The sequence below is a fragment of the Mesoplodon mirus genome, assembly GCF_964341445.2.
Source record: "Mesoplodon mirus genome assembly, chromosome: 9".
Classification (NCBI taxonomy): domain Eukaryota; kingdom Metazoa; phylum Chordata; class Mammalia; order Artiodactyla; family Ziphiidae; genus Mesoplodon; species Mesoplodon mirus.
This window is the reverse complement of record NC_138985.1, coordinates 58,947,071-58,971,259: the sequence shown is the minus strand read 5'-3', so window position 1 is coordinate 58,971,259 and position 24,189 is coordinate 58,947,071. Positions and strand designations below refer to the sequence as shown.

Genomic DNA, 24,189 nt, shown 5'->3' with positions numbered 1-24,189 from the left:
TTAGGATGTTGCTGATCCCTGAGAACTTCTGCTTTGGGGAAGTTTAGAAAAATTATAACGCAACCAGACATTTTAGAAGGCGTCTGAACTTTTTCCTGCTGCTGCTTCACATGTGAGCACGTGGGAATACATAGGCACCAAAACAGAGCCTCGAGTCTGAGGCTATGACTGTACCGCCGTTGTTCTATGTATTCTGTACAGTCTTGGGAGGTTATTTTTAATGCAGCGTGCCAGAGTGGCATGTTGCAAGATCCATAGTAACCGGCTAACAGTAACAGCACGGCCTGCCAAGTAGAAGGTCTGTAAATCAGTCATAAACACGGTTACAAAATCCGGCCGGCGTCGTGTTCATGAGGGAGTGTCCGTGGAGGAGGCACGATTCCTGCACAGTTTCGTGGGATCGCCTCGAAATCCCAGGGGAAGCAAAGGGCTCCTGCGGCAAGCTTTTTTTTTTTCTTTTTCTTTTTTTTTTTAAGGGGGGCGGAAAGAAGAAAGAGGCTTCCCGTAACTTTATTAGGGAACTCTTCCCCATGTGTTCAGGTAGCTCCAAGAAGCTAAGGAAAAGATGCTCAGAGAAACAAATGTTTCAGATACCAAGTGCTCTCCTTTCTCACGTTTTTAATATTTTTGGAATCATTCCTTTTCCACTACCACAGCCCGCGTTCAGGCCTTCATAACTCGAGGCACTGAGAAGCCTCAGTGCTTTTATCTCTCCTCCCCCAAGTCTACTGAATTCACAGTGGTGAAAATCGCCCCAGGCAAGATTTTGGACCTCGTACCCTTTGAGTGAGAAGTTTACAAGGAGCTCCCAAGTGCTACCAGACCAAATAAAAGCCACACTTAGAAACACTTGGGGCTTTTTCCTATGATAGACTGACAGCAAATCCTGTGAGGGAACAAGACGCTTTACTTGGGGTTGGGGAATAATGAGGCTTTAGGACAAAGACTTTCCTAACAGGCAATGGGTACATCATCAAGGAAGACTAACAAGCAGTGTGTTACCTTTGATATGTCAGAGAAATCACCTTTACATATTTGGCTCCCTGCTGTTACAGAAAATATGGGCATGGGGAGCAGGCCATTCATTACCAACACAGGGTATTACACAAGTATAAAATACACCACGGGCTGGAAACTGGAGCATCGATAACTTGATAAGACTCGATAAAAGATTTCATCTGTGCCTGCAACAGTGGATTTCAGGGCGCTTCTCCAATCATCTAGGACCATTCACATCATACCTACTCTTTTCACTTGACTTTGCAAGTGGCTGGTTCCCTCCTTGCTTACAAATCACCTGTTTACAAATCACTGTCCTCTTGGAGAGGGAGGTGTTGGGTCAGGGTAGGAGAGGACTGAAGGAAACTGAAAGGAAAACTTTTTGAGCAATGCCACCTGACGAGCAATTAAATGAGATAAAACCCTTCTGCCTATATAACCTAAGTTATTGGGAAGATATGATTTAGCTTCTAACGTTACAGAAACAATCGGTACTGGTAAAACGAGGTGTGGCTGTGTAACCGGAAAAGCTAGAGATAAGCTGAAGCAGAAAGCTCTTTCCAAGGTGCCTGCTCAGGACACCTACCTTGGCTGGGAATTCCCCACTTCAGATTTTCCCCCGGAATGAGATTCTTGTTGAACAGAAGGGAGTTATGAAACTGATTTTTCTCTGTTTACTGTGAAGGTTTTAATTTCAGGGACTTTGATACTTTGGGCACTTCCTTTTCTTTTTTTCCATCATGATGATACATCACATAAAATTTATCTTTTTCACCATTTTTAAAGTATACAATTCAGTGGCATTAAATACATTCACAATGTTGTGCAACCATCACCACTATTCATTTCCAAAACTTTTTCATCTTCCCAAACAGAAACTCTGTGTCCATCAAACAACAATTCCTCATTTCCACCCCCCCCCCAGCCCCTGGTAACCTCTATTCTGCTTTCTGTCTCTATGAATTGGCCTATTCTAGGTACCTCATATAAGTGGAATCATGCAATATTTGTCCCTTTGTGTCTGGCTTATTTTCTCAGCACAATGTCTTCAACGTTCATCCCACGTTTTGACATGTATCAAAGTTTCATTCCTTTCTAAGACTGAATAATATTCCATTGCATGTGTAAACCACATTTTGATTATCCATTCATTGTTAATGGAGATTTGGGTTGTTTCTACCATTTGGCTATCATGAATAATGCTGCCACGAACATCAGTGTACAAGTATCTGAGTCCTTGCTTTTGATTCCTTTGGGTACATACTTAGAAGTGAAATTGTTGGATCAAATGGCAATTCTGTGCTAAACTTTTCAAGGAAGTTTGGGCACTTTTAAAGAGAGTATAAATCACGGAGGCAAACCCAAGTGAGAAGTGTCAATTGGATTTAGGAAAAAAAGAAAAGTGATTGGTGACCCTGATGTGAGCAGTTTGGGTGGAGGTGGGGAGACCGAAGCCAGATTGGAGTGGGTTGGCATGTGAATGGGAGGTAAGCCAAAATAGCCATTTGCTCAACTCTTGTGAGAATTTGGACTCACAAGAGCTGAAAAAATGGGAGAAAGTTAAGGTGACAGTTGGAGGAACAAAGTTGAGAATAGGCTTTTTAAAGTAGGAGAATCTTAAGCATTTTGAGGGCTCGTGGGAGATAGGAGCCAGGGTGGTGATAATCAGCAGAGGTCTCTGAGAAGGCAGGAGAGGGCAGCGGTGGGAGTTGCCTCAGCCTGCACTGAGGATCTATTTCTGTATAATGAGAGAGAGAACACAGGACAGCTTCTGGTGCAACTAAGTTTAATCTTTCAAAGATAGTTTTTGATTTTGGCATTGAGGGTGAAGACAAAGTGAAACACTACCTGGCTTTTACTATGAATGGTACAGTAGAGGAGGGAAGGCTTGAACCTCCAAACCAAAAATAGGGCAGAAAATGCTAATGTCACAGGGAAAGATAGAGAGATGGTACTATGACTTTCAGCAGAGGAAGAAAGTACTTCCAGCCATGGAGGAAGACCAATAATAAGGGAGGCCTCCACTATAGCGTAAACTATTTGGGATGGGATTTGAGATCTAGATAGGCATTGACAGCTAGCAAAGTGAGGCAAAGGTCGTGTTTCCCAAACTGTTCTACATGATACTTAGATATTCTATAGGAAATGAGTGAGGTGGTCAAATTAATTTAAAAAGTGTTACAGATAGGAAAACCATACTGTATGACCTGAGACACTTTTAAAACTAAAAGAGACAATATTAATTATGCTGGGGCAACAGGTGTGTATTGGAACTGTCCCAGGCAAACTAGGATAAGTGGTTACCCCCATTCAATACCATAATCTCCTTTTGGAGATTTAAATGAACATTTAGGATTTTAAAAGGCTCTGAGAAGTACTCTAGTAAAGAAATTTGTTTTATACTGGTTACTCTAGCATTTCCCAAATTTATTTTACCATGGCACTCTGACCCTGCTTTTTTTCCCCTCAGAGGAGCACATTTTAGCACCTAATAAGTGCTTCCAAAGCAGAAAAGTGAAAGATGTGGGAGTTAGGAGGATTTGGTCAGGCATACAGAGAGCAGTTGAAGATGAAATTAGAAGGGTGGATTGAGCCGCATCCTAGAAGACTTTGAGGGCCAGAGTTCAAACTTGTACTTGATGATGAAAGTGATAAAAGCCATTTCTCACAGCAGCACACAGAATATGTACCTACAACTTGAAAAGCATTTCAAAGAATCATGACTTTCAGAAGGGTAAAATGGTGTACTTTTCCTTGCTTTCCTATTTCTGTTCCTTCCTTAATCTCTGACATTAGGGGAGATGAAAAACTCCACTATAAGGACTTTCCTCAGTTCGTGAGATATTAAACTCATGAGTTGTTAAACTCCTATCTGAACTCAAATCTTCTTCTCTCACTCTAGTTTCCTTTGTGAGGTCTAAAAGCTAAAGAGATGGAAGAATGCTGGGTTTTGAAAAGGAAAGTCATCTCAATTCTGTTTGCTACTGTGGGGGCTATACTCCAAGATATAGATTTGAATACAAAGAGTATGCCTGGCTAGAGTGGCTTCGTAAGAAAACAAACATCAGTGATTACCATTACTTGACCACAGTTAGACTTCTTAACCAGGGGTCACATATCTAGAAACCTGATTTATCGGACAAGACGGAGAAGCAGGAATAGTTCAAAACAAACTCCTCGAGAGGCTACAGCCTACAGCACAAACTCTACACATATTAGGAGCCACAGACAATTCTCAGAAACTCCCCTCACTCATTTGCACACACTTCCAGTAAATTTAGTAATCCAGATTTCTAGCACACAGTAAATTTTTTTTTTTTTTTTTTTTTTTTTGCGGTATGTGGGCCTCTCACTGTTGTGGCCTCTCCTGTTGCGGAGCACAGGCTCCGGACGCGCAGGCTCCGGACGCGCAGGCTCAGCGGCCATGGCTCATGGGCCCAGCCACTCCATGGCATGTGGGATCTTCCCGGACCGGGGCACCAACCCGTGTCCCCTGCATCGGCAGGTGGACTCTCAACCACTGCACCACCAGGGAAGCCCACACACAGTAAATTTAACAGCAAATTAAAAGGGAAGGAAAAATTAACAGGGGTCAGTACATTTAAGTGAAAAGGGGAAGTGTAATACTATAAAAATTCAATAAAAGGACTAACATGGTGTAAAGTTCTGAAGGCATTTTAGAGGTAAAAAAAACTCAAATCTTAACTGTGCCTCTGAGGATACCATTTGGTTATACCATAGAATAATGCTTACTTATAAGTTATTTTGATTCATCAAAGGATGCTTAAGAATGTTCCATTACCCTGTTTAAGATGGTAAGAAAGCATTTAAGACATTTTAGAAATATTTCAATCCAAAACGTTGTGATTTTACACGTTTGGTCAATAAAGTTATCTGTTATCTGGGGGAGTCACTGTGTAAATCTGATATTCCTCCAAGTGCTGCTTCCTTGAGAAAGAAGTTCATTGTCAATTTTTTTCCCAACCATATTTCAACATCAATTATTAATCCTGTAGGTTGAAAGAAGATCAACGTGGCAACAAAATGTTTTGAAAACAGCCTCTTGTGATTTGAAGATTAAAGAAATCATTAAATTAAATTACTCCACAGTCAAATGTTTATGACTGTTTAAAGTTGGCCAGCCAGTGGCACTCTGTAAAGGAACACTGACTGAATTATGTCATAAAATACAGCAGCTAAACTCTATCTTATCACTAAAAAGCTACTTGTGGTTCTTATATAGGGCTGCTGGCTGTTCAGGGTGGCCGAGGACTATCCTGTGTGTAAAGAAGCAGCTGTGGGCATTGTAACAGCTGCCTTCCAGGAAGGAGAGAGCCAAGGGTGCAGTCTACAGGGACCTATTTTTTTCTCCTTAATATTTGATTTTGGAGTGTTTTTGCCTACTACAAAGACACTTGGCAATTTTTAACCTCATCAAAAAGTGGGGGGGAAAAACAGATAAAGGTGCCCTTAAAGGTAAACATGAGTAGAGTTCAGAAGCTCTGAAAAATTACCATGATTTAATGCTAAGTTTGCCATTGTTGAAAATAATAAAGTATAGTTTACAGTATATGGCCATTGTCCTTATATCTTGGCAGACGATAGCATTGCCACTTTTCATTCCAAATTGAGCTAGACAGCTGAAGATTAAATCACTATGAGAAAAGTACATTTCCTCTCGGATAATGTGAGCATGCTAAGATTTATCAGTCTCTTGTCTCATAATTTAATGAGGTTTGCTTTTATCCATTCTTTCTTTATCAGAAATACAGATGGATTTCTTAAAAACAAAAACAACAAAAAATAAACCTGTCTCTAATATATTAGCAAACTCTGGGAATTAAAAAAAAAAACTAGCTGTGAACATCTACTTTAAAAGATGTAGTATTGTAGATGTAGTACCACTCTATTGACTGGTAACTTAAATAGGAAAAACAAACAAACAAACAAGCCTTGTTGTGTGGCTTAGGGGCATTATGGCTGCCATTCCATGAGAGAGGCTGTGAAGGACACAAAATTTGTCCAGTTTGTAGAGTACAACTTTTACAAACTAATAAAATTTTATGGTTTGAAGAAATCTCCATGTGTGATCCTAGAGCAGCACTGGCATTGCCTAGGAGCCTGATAGGATTGCAAATTCATGAATCTCATCACCCCAGGACACCTGAATCTGAATCTCTAAGGGTGGTGTTCAGGAATCTGTTTTATGAAGCTCTCTCAGGTGATTCCAATCCGTACTGAAGTTTGAGATTTCTCGGACATCACAGAGTATCACTGAACCTACATGAAATGTACAGAGGGAAATTCACTACCCTCCAAAGCAACCCATTTCAGAGTGGGACAGCTTTGATTTTTTTTTTTTTTTTGAGATGAATCTTCTGAGCATTGAGCTGATATCTGTGTCCCTGCATCTCTCTTCTGTGGTCCTAATTCTACTCATTTGGAGTCACACAAACAAGCCCAGTCTGTTTTCCTTCGTTGGGATGTGAGATAGCCCTGTATGAAGGTTAACAGCACAGACAGGCTCTGGGTTTGTATGCTGATTCTATCATTAATGCATGTGTGACTGCGGACAAGTTATCTGACCTCTCTGAGCTTCAGTTTCCTTTTCTGTAAATGGAGGATAATATTAGTATCTCTCTTATAGGGTTGTGGTGAGGATTAATTGAGAAAATGCATATACTTAGCATGGAGTGAGCACTCAATAAATGGTAGCTGCTTATGGTTATTATAATGACATTAAAAAACTTTTAAGACAGCTATCATGTTCCCTCTGAGTCTTGTTTCTTTCTAAGCTAGATAGCCCCAGTTCTCTTCACCATCCATATTATGAAGTGATTTTTGGATTTCCTCACCATTCAGACTGCTTTCCTCAGAATACCCTTTAGTCTCTATGTTGATGTCCTTACCAAAGTATGGCTCTATATTCCAGATCACATCTGATCTCTGCATTGTTGAACACTACTACGGCCTCTTTATTTTAAATACTATTCTTCTGTAAATGTAGCCAAACTTGGGTATTTTGACAGTTGTTTCATCCTATGGACTCATATTGACCTTGCTTTCAACTAAAACACTGAAGTCTCTTAAAATAAACATTATTTTTAATTATACAAATGATACACATTCAATAAGCAAAAAGAAAAAATAACGTCACCAGTATTCATAACACAGAGATAGCTATGGTTAAAATTTTGGTATGTACCTTTCTAGACTGTAAAGGTATGTTAGGTAGTGAATTTTTTTGGAGCACAGCAAGAGCATAAACTTTGAAATACTAGGTAGCTGTGTAACATTTGAAAAGTTGTATGATTTCTCCTAATCCCATTCTTCACTGGTAAAATGAAAATAATAGCATCTACCTTATTAGTTGTTGTGAGATTTAAATGAAGTATTGTTTGTAAACCACAAAACAAGACTTCAGAAAATGGTATTCTATTATCACAATTAATGAATTACATGTATATTTTACAAAAAAATAGAATTATACCTTCTGATTTATCACTTTTTTCCAATGATATATTGTGAACAGCTTTCTTTTTTTAATTTTATTAATTTTATTTTAATTTTTTTTTTGGCTGTGTTGGGTCTTCATTGCTGTGCACGGGCTTTCTCTAGTTGTGGCAAGTGGGGGCTGCTCTTGGTTGCAGTGCGTGGGCTTCTCATTGTGGTGGCTTCTCTTGTTCTAGAGCACAGGCTCTAGGCGCGTGAGCTTCAGTAGTTGCAGTACACGGGTTCAGTAGTTGTGGCTCGTGGGGTCTAGAACGCAGGCTCAGTAGTTGTGGCGCACGGGCTTAGTTGCTCCGCGGCATGTGGGATTTTCCTGGATCAGGGCTCGAACCCGTGTCCCCTGCGTTGGCAGGCAAGTTCTCCACCACTGCGCCACCAGGGAAGCCCCGTGAACAGCTTTCTATTTCAGTAAGTTTATTTTTTTCTACCTTTTATTTTGGAACTATTATAGACTCACAAATGTTGGCAAGGATGTGGAGAAAAGGGAACCCTCCTACATTGTTGGTGGGAATATAAATTGGTGCAGTCACTGTGGAAAACAGTATGGAGGTTCCTCAAAAAATTAAAAATATAACTACTATATGATCCAGCAGTCCCACTTCTGGGTATATGTCTGAAGAAATGAAATCAGGATCTCAAAGAGATATCTGCACTCCTGTGTTCATTGCAGTATTATTCACAATAGCGAAGACATGGAAACAACCTAACTGTACAGCAATGAATAAATGGATAAGGAAACTCTGAGACGAATGAATAGATAAAGAAAATGGAATATCATTCATCCATAAAAAAGAAGGAAATCCTACTTTTTGTGACAACATGGAAGGACCTTGAGGGCCTTATGCTAAGTGAAATAAGTCAGACAGAGAAAAACAAACATTGTATGTTTTCATTTATATGTGGAATCTAAAAGAGCCAACCTCACAGAAATAGAGAATAGAATGGTGGTTGTGGGAAAATGTTGGTCAAAGGGTACAAACTTCCAGTTACAGATGAATTAAGTTCTGAGGATCTAATGTACACCATGGTGACTATAGTTAATACCATAATATATATTTGAAAGTTGTTGAGAGTAAATCTTAAATGTTATCACCACAAAAAAGAAAAAAAATGGTCATTATATGAGGTGACAGATGTTAACTAATTAATGAGGTAATAATTTCACAATTGTATCAAGTCATCTATTTGCACATTTTAATTATGCATTATACGTCAATAATATTTCAATAAAGCTGGAAAAAATAAATGCTATGATTAATGCTCCAGTAGCTACACACTTATGTGTATCCTTAATTATTTAATTAAGAAAATTTCTGAAAGTGTAATTATTAGGATGAAAGGTCTGCATGGTTTTATGATTTCCAATACATATTGCCAAATTGTTGCAGGACTTAACAATTCACACTTTGACATGAAGTATATAAGAATGTTTATTTCTTTTTTTTTTGTCTTTCACATAGACATATATGTAAATATAAGCATTAAAATACAGTATGAAGTTAAATTTTTTTTTATTATTATGAGGCATCTTATCCATACTGCTTTTCTCCCACCATGTCTTGTAGAAACTTTATTTTTTCCTTTATTTTTTTTTCTTATTAGTCATCCATTTCATACACATCAGTGTATACATGTCAATCCCAATCGCCCAATTCATCCCACCACCACCACCCACCCCCTGCCACTTTCCCCCCTTGGTGTCCATACGTTTGTTCTCTACATCTGTGTTTCAATTTCTGTCCTGAAAACTGGTTCATCTGTACTATTTTTCTAGGTTCCACATATATGCGTTAATATACGATGTTTGTTTTGCTCTTTCTGACTTACTTCACTCTGTATGACAGTCTCTAGATCCATCCATGTCTCTACAAATGACCCAATTTCGTTCCTTTTTATGGCTGAGTAATATTCCATTGTATATATATACCACATCTTCTTTATCCATGCATCTGTCGATGAGCATTTAGGTTGCTTCCATGGCCTGGCTGTTGTAAATAGTGCTGCAGTGAACACTGGGCTCCATGTGTCTTTCTGAATTATGGTTTTCTCAAGAATGCCTATTTCTTCAAATCCTTGTCAGCATTGAGAATTACCATTCTTCCTACCTTTATCAATTTGGTAGATTGAGGGATTACTGTTTTAATTTAAATTTCTTTGAATAATGATGAGGATAAACCATTTTGTTTATGAATCATTTATATTTCTTCTTTGTATGGCTGTCAGTTCAGGCCAGTTCAAGCCTGACTCTTTAAAACACACACACACACACACACACACACTGTTCCATGCCTCTCCCATCCTGTATTTGTACACAGTGGTTTGTTTGTTTGTTTAATGGGTCAGAGTGCAGGAACTTACATTTTCCCCTTTGTAATCATCTTGTTAAATTCAGCCAAAAGTTTCAGCCTTTTGGATCCTGATTCTCCCATCCTGTGTTTGCTGTCCTTTCTGGTTTAACTGCAAATCTGATAAATTTGCAAAATATCTTTTTATTCTCATCTTTCTAAAAAGTTTTAGCAGGTCAGGGCTCTGCCCAGATCCTGTGTGCTCCCTCGGGGACTCGCCCTGTCCTGACATCAATTGGTTAATTACATGGGTTTACAAGACTACCGCCCAGTAGACAGAACTGCCGCCACCACCATGGATGATGTTGGAATCCTGAGTGTTCAAATATTCTCTCAGCCTTAAGGCTGATCACTGCAACTGTGTGTTGAGGTCCACTGAAGCAAGAGGATTACAAAGTTTCGATTTCTCCTTTGGCTATACACTTCTAAGAAGTTTGTGATAGTATCTCACTCATGTCTTTATGTGTCTCTGGATCCCTCCCCCAGTTTCATGTGCATAGTAGTCATTCAGTGAAAGTATATAAAATTGAATATAAACTTTCCTGGCTGCTTTGCCCACAGGGACAAATAATTCACCTCCTCTTCCCCCAACGCTTAGGCCTATCAATCCTACATCAAAGTAGCAATATATATTGAAGTATAGATTGAATATATATTATAGTATAGTAAGTATATATATATATATTCAATAGATATTCAATATATATTGAAGTAAAACTTCAATTAACTGGATTCCAACAGAAGAAAACTCATGTTATATACTCTATTGCTGAAAAAGGAGAGAAATTGAAAATCTACATTTTTTAAGGAATAAATTTTTTTTGTTTTCTGCAATTATGGATTTATAGTAAGAATTTATTACTGAAAGGTGAACCTGAGGCACTGTCAGTCTCTAGGTCATAAAATAAAGATTAAATTATACCAATACACTGTAAAAAATATTTTCAGGGAGGCTTAAAACTTAAAAATATATATCTGGTTATTCAAAGCACAGAGTCTCAAACATTCTAGTTTATGGAGGTTTACTCTGTTCTTTTTTCTCTGAAGTCCAGCTTCATTGCAGTTTCAGACCATGAGAATTTTGAATATTAGTTATTTGCCTAAGTCTAAAATCTGTATTTCTTGCTTAAGCACTTTACAAACTGTCTCACTGAATCCTCACAAGAAAGAAATGCACAGAACATTTTTAGAGGAAAATAATTTACATGGACTTCTAATGCTGAGGTTAATTATTTTTACTTTTACACTTATATAATATGTACAGTGATAAAACCAGATTTAAACTTATAATACTTAGAGCTCTTACTAAAATTAAAAAAGACAAATTTAGGAATCTAATACAAATAAAACTGCAAAACAGTGTGATACAGATGAACAACATAAGCTTGATGTGATGGATGGTCTTGTTTGAACTTTGGGTTAGATATGTAAAAAAATATCTATATTAACTTGATTCTTTTGATTTTGAGCACTATAAACCATGGTTCGAATCATTATGTTTAGTTTTCCCCTTAATCAATGATGTTGTGTTACCACTGACCCAATCATTTGAATAATGCACCCCAAAAATAATACTAAAAAGTTTAAAAAGTTATTTTATAACAAATCCTTAACTGTGGGTTTGCCATTTCTCTTATTGCCAACACCATACAAGATGGTAGGTATAAACCAGGACCCATGGTATACCCACTCTTTTAAATGTGGTCCTGACTGCTGTGGGTCAGTTTTTCGAGTCTGGTTTCCTCTTTATTACCATACACTGTGTGATGGCTGGGTTTTCCCACTACTTCTCTATATTTAAATGACTTTGAACCTCTAATTTGTGCTATTAGCCTCAAAGCCTTTCGGCTTTTCATGTGGTGAGAATGAGATTGTAAACATGAACAGAGCATGGGCACTAATATTATCTGGGGGTGGCTAGTTATCTAGAAAATCTCATCAAATATTTATATTACACTTTAAAATTTTTCATTGAAGTGAAAATTCCAAATTAAAAATTTCTAAGCAAACTTTATAGGGGTTTATCTTTTAAGAAACAATTTAACAGATTTATTAAGAAGTATAATTCATATATCATACAATTCACCAGTTTAAAACATAAAACTCAGTGGTTTTAGTATATTCACAGATATGTGCAACCATCACCACAGTCAATTTTAGAACATTTTAATCACCTCGGAAAGAAACCCTGTACCCTTTAGTTATCACCATTCCTTTCCTGCATCTTCCCCTTTTCCCCTCCACCAGCTCTAAGCATTACTTTCCGTCTCTACAGCCTTCTCTGTTCTAGACGTGCATATGAACAGAATCATACAACATGTGGTCTTTTGTGACTAGCTTTTTTCACCTAGTATAACGTTTTCAAGATTCATCCATGTTGTAGCATGTATCAGTACTCATTCCCTTTCGTGGTTAAATAATATTCCATTGTATGGATAGCCCACATTTTGTTTATCCATTCATCAGTGGATGAACATCTGAGTTGTTTCCACTTTTTCGCTATTATGAATAATGCTGCTATAAACATTCTTGTACAGGTTTCTGTGTGGACATATGCTTCATTTCTCTTAGGTATATTCCTAGGAGTAGAATTACTAGGTTAAATGGTAACTCTGTATTTAATTGTTGGAAGAAATGGTATAATATTTTCCACAGTGCTGCATCCTTTTACATTACCACCAGCAGTGTATGAAGGCTCCCATTTCTCCAGGCCCTTGCTAACTCTTGGTATTATCTGGCCTTCTGGTCTTAGTCATGCTAGTGGGTGTTAAGGGGAATCTCACTGTGGTTCTCATTCTCACCTAAACTGTATTCAGTGATAATTTTTGTTTCATCATTTCTTGCTCTTTTTTTAAAAAATGGAAATCATGCCTTTGTTGTTTGTATGAGCATTTAAAATTTACTTATGTTAAAGTCTTCATCAGACTCTCATAAATTATTTTCATCTGGAGTAAATTGATAGTCTAATTATTTAGTCTTTCTTAGTATATTTCCTCAAATATTTTGTAATTTCAGTGTGAAGGCTCATTTTCAGTTGGAGTGGTATTTTATTACCTCCATATTGTGTTCATGTCTTCCTATCCAACAGTTCGGTGGTAGTTTCACCTGGCTCACCATGTACCTCTACCCTGAACAAAATTTATAATGGCATTTTGAGGACTCAGCCTAAAAGGCGATACTGGGGATATTGTATATTCAGTTTGTGAGCCAGCCAAAGACTTCGTTGAAAGTCTGTAGACTTTCACCTTGTTAAAGGCATAGCCCTAGTTGTTGGTCAGTAACCGTTTTTTCCAGTCCTCTTTCACAGGTCACAGGTCATATGGTCAGAGGGGCTGATAATTCAGAGGATTAAGAATGGAGCTGGAAGTGGGGAGGGAGCCCAACTTACTCTTAACTTTAAATACTGAAAATGTCATATGTCTACCAACTGCAGCTCTACTCAGAACTTTGTTTCTTTATTGTTTTCGGTCTATAATGGTGTTTATTTTTATACCCATTTTTTCCTATTTTACCTTCCCTTTTTTATGTGGTTGGAACAGAGGAACTGTATTAAAGCGTGGACTCCCTGTATCATCTTGACTAGAAGTCTTGCTTTACTTAAGGAAGGGAAGCTGGAGGCTGGGATAATCTTGCAGCAGAAGCTAACAGTTCTCCAGGTAAGGAAAGAGAGTGAATATTTTGCTTTTGCTTTCACAGCATTTTCTCTCATTAGGTGAGAACTTTCCTTTGGAAACTCCCCTCCCCTCTGACATCAGTCAGTATGATTTGGGGTTTGGCTCATCCTGCCCCCATAGCATTAGTATGTGACTCAGAGCCTAGGCCACAGTAACTGGTTCAGGAATGAGTAACTAATCCAAGTTGTCCAATGAGATCCCTCCCTGTTATTTTTCTGTCAGGAAAGAGATCTACTCTTCTTATCTCTGGTTCCTAGAATCCTCACTTATTAAATGGGGGTGAATAACAATACCTGTTTCACAGAGCATCAGGGACTAGTCAGGCAAATCAATCATTAAGCACAGAGCCCAGCACATGTTGGTTAGGATCCCCATCACTGTTTGTATGAGTCCATGTAAAACTTAAAGGAGAGGGCCTCCCTGGTGGCGCAGTGGTTGAGAGTCCGCCTGCCGATGCAGGGGATGCGGGTTCGTGCCCCGGTCTGGGAGGATCCCATATGCCGCGGAGCGGCTGGGCCCGTGAGCCATGGCCGCGGAGCCTGCGCGTCCGGAGCCTGTGCTCCGCAACGGGGGAGGCCACAACAGTGAGAGGCCCGCATACCGCAAAAAAAAAAAAAAAAAAAAAAAACTTAAAGGAGGGAGCAGTCACCTTGGACTGGGCTGGTCTAGGAGGGATTCATACAAAGTGAATTCTTTAAGTTGATCTTAAAGAAAAAGTAGGGGTTTGATGAGAGGGACAGAGAAAAAACATTCTACAGAGGTAGACGAGGACAATATGGCTGTGGGTTACAAGGAACTGTGAGGAGGAGGGTCAGGTGAAGGCTGAGGGTGCAGGTGGCAGGGAAGCACATGCGGGAAGCTCGCTGGGGTCTGAACCAAGGAGTTGAGGCTTTGTTTCACAGGTATTGGGAAACCAGGGAAGATTCTGGATTGAAAAATAATGTGACTGATATGGGATTGGTTATAAAGAAATAACTCTTCTACAGGCAGAGGAGACGTGAGCAGTCACTCCATGTGCTCCTTCACTGTAACCTCTTGACTTAAACCCCAAACACAAAGCCAAAACACACACACAGGAAATGGTCTAGGAGCATGAAGGAAGTGAAGCAGGAAAACATTTTCCTCAACCCCTCAATGGACTCAGAGCCCATGTTTCACTATTTTGTATAATAACCAAGTCAGCTTCCCTTTATCTCTGAGCCATGTACACTGAGTGTGTGTGTTTGTATACATACACACATATGTATTTTCAGCAGTGTATAGGTTTTTATAAAAATACATTTTGTATATGTGATTTGTACAAAATTACACAGCAATTTTAATGATTTATGAATTTGTTTTAGTGGTTGTGTCCACATTCCTTTTACTATTCTCTCCTTAAATAGATAGATCACTGTGGGGACTCCAGCAAGCTGTAGGCAAATGAAACCTAGCTTCCTTTGAAATATCTGAAGACATGGCATCAAATGACTAGACTGGAGCAGTGATTGTTCCCTTTCAAGAAAAAATATGTTCCTCACTTTGCTACAGTGGTCATTACTCCCTCTTATTTCCCAACCCTAAGCCTGTGTGTCATTTGTGTTTATCATCACAATAGTGCTCTTGTTTTGTTTCTACTTGGTTCCATACGTTGATTTTCGTTCCCTACTTGGCCTCTATGGACATTTTAACTTGTGACTCATGGATAACACCAATTTTGATTTTTCCTGTCTGAAGTTGAATTTTAATAGGTATTTCTTCTAAATATTCTAAGACAAGCTAAAAGCAGCATTAACTACCCTAAATACTGAACAGCTGAGGCCAGGCCAACTCTTGGTTGTAATTCATGTATACCACCTTTCTTGGCCCGGCTAATTTTGTGCATTCATTGACAAACAGAATCTGCCAGAAGTTGTTTTCTATTTGATGGCAGGCCAACAGATGCTGCAAAATCACGCCAACATGTGCCAAGTTGTCACCTCAGTATCCCTGTTTATCAGGGACTTCATTGTACAAATCCCTTGTCCACTGTTATGTCATATTTACTTATTCGGATAGATAAAGGCCCATGCCCAGATGAGTGAATTCTTAGGAAGGTGCTATTTTTACCCAGTTCCCTAAAAACCACATAAGAGTGACAAATATTTCCATAGGATTAATGAAAAGGTGTTTCAGTCTCCTCTGCCCTTATTAAATACTAGCTTTTTCTTTCATACTTGGAACTCTGTTGAATTTGTGGATGAGAAACATTTTCCATATATAATGAATCCAAGGACTTTTTAACCTATTCGATTTTGTTACATATATTGGTCACTCTTTTAAGGAATTGTTCCCAATCTAACCAAGAATCAGATAACCTGAGAATTTGGTACATCTTTATTTAGAATATTTTTATTTTTTGAATAATATATATATAGAATACTTCTTGATAAGATCAAGAAATGACCAAGGGAATCATGTAGCTTTAGCCATCCTTGTTTTTATCATTTGCCAAAAAATTTCTTTAGCTTCATGGAAACCACATAGAAACCAAATGACTTGGTTTTCTTTCCACTTCTCTAGGCAACAAACCAATTTTTTAGTTTCCATGGACACCCAGTTGCGCACAACAGTAGTTAGATCTGTAAAAAATGCTATCTGACTTAGAGTCTGATGATGACCTACCCATCGGCAATGATAATTCAGGCTTGGCTCTCTAAGGGACCCATATGTATGAGACTGCACGTGAGCTTCTGGGACAGCGCCAAGTTACTGTCCCTGGTACTTTTCCAGTTTCCTAATTTGTGGAGGTTCACAAATCATTATGGATCTTGTCTTCATATCTGGGTAGTCAGAAAGCTCCAAAATAAGGCAGTGGGAATGGTAATCAAACAGGTCTGGTTGAAACAGATTTACTTTCCACTTGGTTAAGAAAGAGGCCTCACATTCTGATGGCTATGTTAACTCAGTTAAGAAGTGGTACTTATTTGGAATTCCTTGTGGGAAGCCCAAAATGTACTTGAAATGAGAGAAGTCACAAACTTGTTTAGTACATATGAAGGATGGCTTTGAATCTAGGCAGTAGCTGAAAGTCTGCCCATTCAGGCTTAGCAGAAATATAAGAAAAGATTGAACTGAATTGTCCTGTATCATATACAAATTTTCCAGGGCCTGTTCCCTCCTAACTTAGGACAGAACAAATGATTTTTGAAAGGATCAATCTGGTTTCCAGGTTTTGGAAATGCTGTTCTTTGCTTTTGCTTGCATTGTGTAAAATTCTCCATTTCCCAGTTGCCCCAAAATTAACAATTTAAAAACTGAATCTTTCAGACCATTAATCAGTGTTGGAAATGTTGAAAAAGAAAGGTTTTGAAAAAATAGTGAAAATGGTACTTAACTGGATACTTAACTTTGCCATAAATATGCAAGACCATGGAAAGCATGTAATTTGTCTTTTCTTAGTCTCTGTCTCCTCATCTGTAAAGGAAGGGGATGGGTTGCCAATATTACTTCTAGCACTAATGTTCTACTACTCAATGAAAAAATTTTAATTTCACATACTACAGAGGTCATGTCATGAGCTTGAGAGATCTAGCTTTTCACAGGAATAAAACTTTCAAGTTCACAGGGATTTGATCTTGTATTTTCCAAAAAAAATGCCTCTAATCACTTCTGTTTCTCTTTGCACTATGGAAGTTTTCCATGAATACCATAGAAAATGGATTCCCGAGGAAAGAGAGTGGGTATTTCTCAGAGATTTTCATTTTTGATTTGCTTCTAGGAATTTTAGAGAGACAAATAGAAATGGAATTTTAAAATGTATTTTTTTTTTAAAAAAAAGGAGAGATAGTAATAGATGTTAGTTGGCTATCGGAAATCAGCAAAGTTTCATGGATGTATAATGAACTGATGATCTGAGGTGATATATTTTGTCATTAGTAAATCAGGTATAGGAGGAAGATTTAGGAGAAATGTTACAGAGAAACTTTCAGCTTTACAAACCTAGGGACTGATACGTTTACATACCACAGTTCCTTGGCAGCTCCTTTATTATGTGCCAAGTTTCTCATCTCACTAAAGTACCCTGGGCAAATAAAAAGGGAAAGGCATTCCAGGTAGAAGAAACGCCATGATCAGAGATTGGGAAGTACGAGATGGCATCGTGTGTAGAGGCAGTGCAAAGAGTTTGTTTAATCCTTTTGGAGTATAAAGTACAGGAGGACACTAGATCATTTAGAGTTCAGGTGCAGATTACAGAAACCACTTTAGCAATTTTAAAAGAATTGTGAAACAGAAACCAAATGAAGGGAGTTACTCAAGAGGGTCAAAAGCAGCTATACTGTCAAGTAAGATCAGGGCTGAGCAGTGTCCAGTAGCTTTGACCATTAGGAGGCCTTTGATGTCCTTAGCAAAAATTGGCCAAGAGGTGAACTGGGCCACACTGCAGGGAATAAGGTATGAATGGCAGATGAGGAAGAGGAAGTGGGGGAATCTGTTTTCTGGGAGCTTGGCTCTGAAGGGAAGGAAAGCTTTTTCTGAAGAAAAACACAAAATGGAAGAAGGTTTTGATCTTAAGCTGTAAAAACCTTAAACAAGTTTGGATGCAGAAGGAAAGAAGTCAATGGTTAGGTAAGAATTGAAGATGCAGGAAAGAGACAGATACTAGATACTAGATGCCCTCAGATGGAGAGGAAAAAGATCTAGTCTCGAGGAGGCAGTGCTGGCCTTAGGTAAGAAGAGAACTATGTGTTTCTCTTACACACGGCAGAGGGAGAAAGCATGAGTGAAGAAGCAGATGTGTTTGTAAATTGGGGAAAAGAAGGGAGTCGAAATCACACCTGATAGATTATTTTCTTGATAGAAATAATCAAGAAAATAAGAAGCAGACCATCTGCTGAGAGAGGGGAGAATGGAATGGGGGTGAAATAGGGTGGGGTAGAAAGTGTGAGGGAGAAATGGGTGGAAGAAAAGAGCCAGAAGTGATCAGAATTGCTAAGCAGGACTGACCTTGAAGAAGTGGGGAGATTTCTGAGGAAAGGCTTAAAGTAGTATCATAATTGTCGTGACCTTGGGATCTTTGGTCTTTTAGAAAGTAGTGGTGGGTACTAAGAATGATGTTCCTCTTTAAAATATATTTGTTTTGCAGCTGTCCACCTGATGATTAGGTAAGACTTTTAAATTACCATCATCATCACCTGTTAATCATCTATTAATATGATCATTCTTTTATTTCTAAGACCATCTTGAGTGCTTTGAATAGCAATGAGACAAAATGGCACAAGTGCATCATTAATGAAAGAATGTTCTAAGAACTTACATTTTGAAGTACTCTTCTGTGAATTCCCTGGCGGTCCAGGGGTTAGGACTCAGCACTCTCACTGCCAGAGCCCCTGGTTTGATCCCTGATCAGGGAACTAAAATCCCACAAGCCACGAGGCGTGGCCAAAAAAATAAAATAAAATTTGAAGTACTCTTCTGTGACTGAAAGTCATCACTTTAGGTTAAACATGATTGAAGATTTGAGAAATCTGACCAGTAGATTGGGTAAGGATATGAAAAGATGCTCAAAATTATTACTCACTAGGGATATGCAAAATAAAACACAAGGTAATACCACCATATGCCTATTAGAATATCCAAAATTGAAAAGACTGAACATGACAGGTGTTGGCAAGGACCTGGAGCAAGTGGAACTCTTATGAACTGCTCACGGGAATGAAAATGGTTCAACCACTTTGGAAAACAGTTTGGCACTTTCTTAGAAATATCCACATCCACATAATATGACCAACACATCTATTTCATCCTCAGAATCGAAAACATTTGTGTGTAAGTCTTTGTACAGACTATCCAAGAGAAAAAGAAATGTATGGCTGTAAAAAGATACATGCAGGGGCCTCCCTGGTGGCGCAGTGGTTGAGAGTCCGCCTGCCGATGCAGGGGATACGGGTTCGTGCCCCGGTCTGGGAGGATCCCATATGCCGCGGAGCGGCTGGGCCCGTGAGCCATGGCCGCTGGGCCTGCGCATCCGGAGCCTGTGCTCCGCAACGGGAGAGGCCACAACAGTGAGAGGCCCGCATACCGCAAAAAGAAAAAAAAAAAAAAAAAAAGATACATGCAATGTCCATAGAAGTTTTATTTCTAATAACATTTAAAAAAAGGAAACAACAAAAATGTCCATCAACAGGTGAATGGATAAATAAATTGTGGTATAGCCATACAATGGAATACTACTTGGAAATAAAAGTAAACAAACTACCGACTGCACAACAACATAGATGAATCTCAAAATAATTATGAGTGAAAGAAGTCAGACAAAAGAGAGTACATAGTGTATTGTTCCATTCATAAAATAGTCTAAAAACATCCAAACTAACCTATAGCATCAGAAAACAGATCAGAGGTTACCTGGAGACAGGGGTGGGGTTGGGGAAGGCAGGCGGAAGGAACTACAAAAGAGCACAAGAAAACTCTTGTGGGTGATGCATATGTTCATTATCTTGATTGTGATGATGGTTTCATAGGTACACTCATAAGTCATAAATTAGCAAATTCTACACTTTAAATAAATGCAGATAATACTTTAATAAAGCTGTTATTAATAAATACTTAGGGCTTCCCTGGTGGCACAGTGGTTGAGAGTCCGCCTGCCGATGCAGAGAACGCGGGCTCGTGCCCCGGTCCGGGAAGATCCCACATGCTGCAGAGCGGCTGGGCCCTTGAGCCATGTCCGCTGAGCCTGCACGTCTGGAGCCTGTGCTCCGCAATGGGAGAGGCCACAACAGTGCAAGGCCCACATACCACAAAAAAAATAAAATAAAATAAATAAATAATAAATAAATAAATAAATACTTAGATTTTAATACTAAAATTTAACTTAGATTTAATACTAAGATTAATAAATACTTAGATTATTAATACTTAGATTAAATAAAAACGCAGATAATACTCGAATAAAGCTGTTACAACAAAAGAACTAATGTGTATGTTCAAAAATTGGAGAATGGGGCTTCCCTGGTGGCGCAGTGGTTGGGAGTCCGCCTGCCGATGCAGGGGACATGGGTTCGTGCCCCTATCCCGGAAGATCCCACATGCCGCGCAGCGGCTGGGCCCGCGAGCCATGGCCGCGGAGCCTGTGTGTCCGGAGCCTGTGCTCCGCGACGGGAGAGGCCACAGCAGTAAGAGGCCCGCGTACAGCAAAAAAAAAAAAAAAAAAAAAAATTGGAGAATGATTTAATTATGTTATAGAACAGTAAATTTTTTGAATACTGTATCTTTTAAAAATTGTTTTGGGGGGCTTCCCTGATAGCGCAGTTGTTAAGATTCTGCCTGTCAATGCAGGGGACACGGGTTCGAGCCCTGGTCCAGGAAGATCCCACATGCCGTGGAGCAACTAAGCCTGTGCGCCACAACTACTGAGCCTGAGCTCTAGAGCCTGCAAGCCACAACTACTGAGCTCACGTGCCACAACTACTGAAGCCTGTGCGCCTGGAGCCCATGCTCTGCAACAAGAGAGGCCACTGCAGTGAGAAGCCCACGCACCGCAGCGAAGAGTAGCCCCCGCTTGCCGCAGCTAGAGAAAGCCTGTGCACAGCAACAAAGACCCAAAGCAGCCAAAAATATAAAATAAATAAATTTAAAAAAATAGTTTTTGAAGAGTATTTAATATTATCAGAAAATTCTCATAGAATTCAGAGACAAGTGTACTTCTGATTGATAATGGTCCATTAACATTTGTTGAATGTTAAATGAATGATGTAGTGTTAAATGAAAAAAGCAAGACACAAAAATGCATACATAATTAAATATGATCCCAATTGTGGTAACTCTCCTGTCTCTCATGGCTGAAAGGAAATATCTCAAAATGTTTCTGTTGGTTGTCTCTGTGAGGTGGAATGACATACAATTTTTATTTTCCTTCTTATGCTTTTGGGGCTTTTTCTATAGTTGATTTTCCACTACTCTCACACGCAGACAAAAACCCAACCAATGCTCTTTGAAAAGATTCTTTCCCACACAATGAACTCACAGGTACAAATATTGTTGGATAATATATCAGTCTAACTGAGGCACATGGCATCTTTTCCTGCACTTCTTCCCAGTAACCTGCTACCAGACACTGGTAGTGGAGTGGTGATGTGCTGGAAAGACCAGCTCTAGACTGCAGTTAGCTTGTGATGAGACACAGTCTAGAAATGTCTGCTTATAAATATGTTTTATGTAGCCTCGGGGGTTCACTTACCTTTATTACTTCCCTGCTAGCAGTCCCTTGATAAAACCAGGTCAAAGACAGAGAGAATAAATTCCCTGGGCTACCTCCAGTACAGCTCTGTCAGGAAATGTTCACCAAGTATATCCTGATGAGAAAAGGAGAGTAGCTGTGTGTCAAATGTAGATAATTGCTCAGTCTTTTGTCCAATCCACGGTGAGCCTTATGCATTTCTGACTTCTTTCCTGCTTGAGTCAAAAAGATGACCAGGGGAGGGTGAGGCCTGTGGAGCGAGAGCCAAGGAGGAAGGCTTGTGAAAGTGAGGGTCAAAGGTAGGGAGGAGTTGGGAGAGCTCTCATGCACAAAGAGGTGCCTTTATTACTGTCCTCCACACATGAGGGATATCTGTCCTGTGAGACTTCCACTCTGCTCTTCTGCCCCTGTGGAGAGACGCAATGACTGGTGTTGTCTGAACCAAGGGGATGCTTTGGCAGGAGGGGGGTTGCTGGGGCCTGAGGCAGAGATGTTGGTGAGACCCATGGGAGCCCTCCTGCCTGGCTCGGCCAGGACGTTGGGATTGTACCTGCAGCTTGAAACATGAGGATTAAAGGGAACTCGAGCTTGAGGCATGCAGGGCCGGAGAGGAAGCATACCTCGGGGCAGCTCGAAGGCAAGGAATAATACCTCTTTAAGTATGCAATAAAAATGGCCTCCAATAAAACTGCACTGCAAAACATGGGAAAGAAACAGGATGCAAAGAGTAAAAAGTCAGAGAGGAAAAGCCTGAAGAATTGGTGGTGGAAAAAGACAGAACTGACGTGTAGTGAAAGTGAGGGGATGGTTATTTCCTCAAGTGGAAGGGAATACAGATGCTGACAATACTAGGAACCTGAAGAAAACTTATACTGCCCAGCGGTAATTGAAACATTTGTTAATTCTCCAACAGCGGGTTCAGAAAAAGGTGGTACAAAAAGAAAATCTTTATCTGGCAGCGAATCTGATGATAGTGAATCAAAGAAGAGAGATGCTGCCGGGCAAAGCAAGAGGCTTTGTCGGAGGTCTGACCCTGAATGAATAACTGGTGCCACAGACAGCAGTGGAGAATTGGTGTTTCTCATGAAACGGGAAGATTCAGATGAGGCAGACTTGGTGCTGGCCAAAGAGGCAAAAATGAAGTGTCCTCAGATTGCAGTGCTTTTTATTCAGAGACTAACTGGGCACTCTTGTCCAGAAAATGAAGCTCAATAATTGTTTGCATTGCCATATATATAATTACATACACACACAAGTTGATGCATATAAGCTCTGGGTCTTGGTTTTTTTGGTTTATTAGTGTGAAGAAATAACTAGATTCTAATGAAAATAAAGTTTTGTATGTTCATTTTGAAGGAGTGTTAAGGGGTTTTTTTGTTTTTTTTCTTTTTGAGTCTATAGCACTGGTTACATTGAACAAATAAATAAAGCTTTCTTAGTTGCTTCCTTTATCATTAAAGAACATTTGATACCATGATATATTATTTTCTCTGCATTAGGGAACAGATTTTCTAAATGTTGGAGGAAATCTCCACAGTCATTACACAATCAGACTGTGTTTAACTCATATATGCCTAAGGACCACTCTGGGTTTTTCGTTTATGAGGGTTTTTTTGTGTGTATACATAAAACACATATGTAAATGATTTTCTTTTCCTTCTTTTTTTTTTTAAAAACACTTGCTGAAACAAAAATGCCAATTCATAACCAGGGATAAGCCCATGTTTCTGGGACGCCATTGCTCTGAGCAGCCTAAGAAATAAATGCGTTCAAGTTAAATGGAAAATTTTCCTGAAGGCTTAACCTTTCAAATTAGGTAGATGATTCCATAATTAATTGGAAAATTTTAATATAATGTAAATAACTTAAATTGGACAATAAAAGCAGTTGTATCTGAATCCGTATCTATAACTACAGCCATATAAATGGAAGTTTATTTGTAAAACTCCTGACAGGAAAAATTTTATCACTACCAAGAATCTCCCCACCCAGATGAGAAAAACTAGAAAAATCCTGGTGTGTTTCAATTAGCCAAGCAAGACTTAGTTAAATGGACATTTAAAGGTTTCTTCTAGTGAACCTCTTCTTTACTAGAAGTTGAAATCCCTGTGCTGTACTGGCTAAGAGGACGTCTAAGACTTTGCTCATGCAAACCTAACCAGGTGGTTAGAGATGTTGTCAATCTAGGACCTGCTAGAATAAATTTTAAATAAATAGTTTAGATTAACTTAAATAAATAATACTATTTAAATAAATAGTTTAGATTAACTTTTGTAATCTAAACTATTGATCTATATGTTTTTTCTTTACCCCCAACTGATTCCTTACACACAGGCTCAATCTTTTCAGTATCTGAGTTACTGGTTCAGCAGAAGCATAGAAAAGCAATAAATTTGAGGTAATCAGAATGTTATCCAACTGTATATTGTTTACTTTATTGTAAACACTGGTGAACAATGGT

At 39.0% G+C, this 24,189-nt stretch overlaps 1 pseudogene across 1 annotated transcript; it reads left to right on the top strand.

Annotated features, from left to right (window-relative positions):
• Nucleotides 1-22,400: 22,400 nt before the first annotated feature.
• Nucleotides 22,401-22,943, top strand: LOC309810538 (chromobox protein homolog 3-like; annotated as a pseudogene). Its single transcript has one exon. The product of its transcript is annotated as a chromobox protein homolog 3-like (transcript).
• The last annotated feature ends 1,246 nt before the right edge of the window (nt 22,944-24,189 follow it).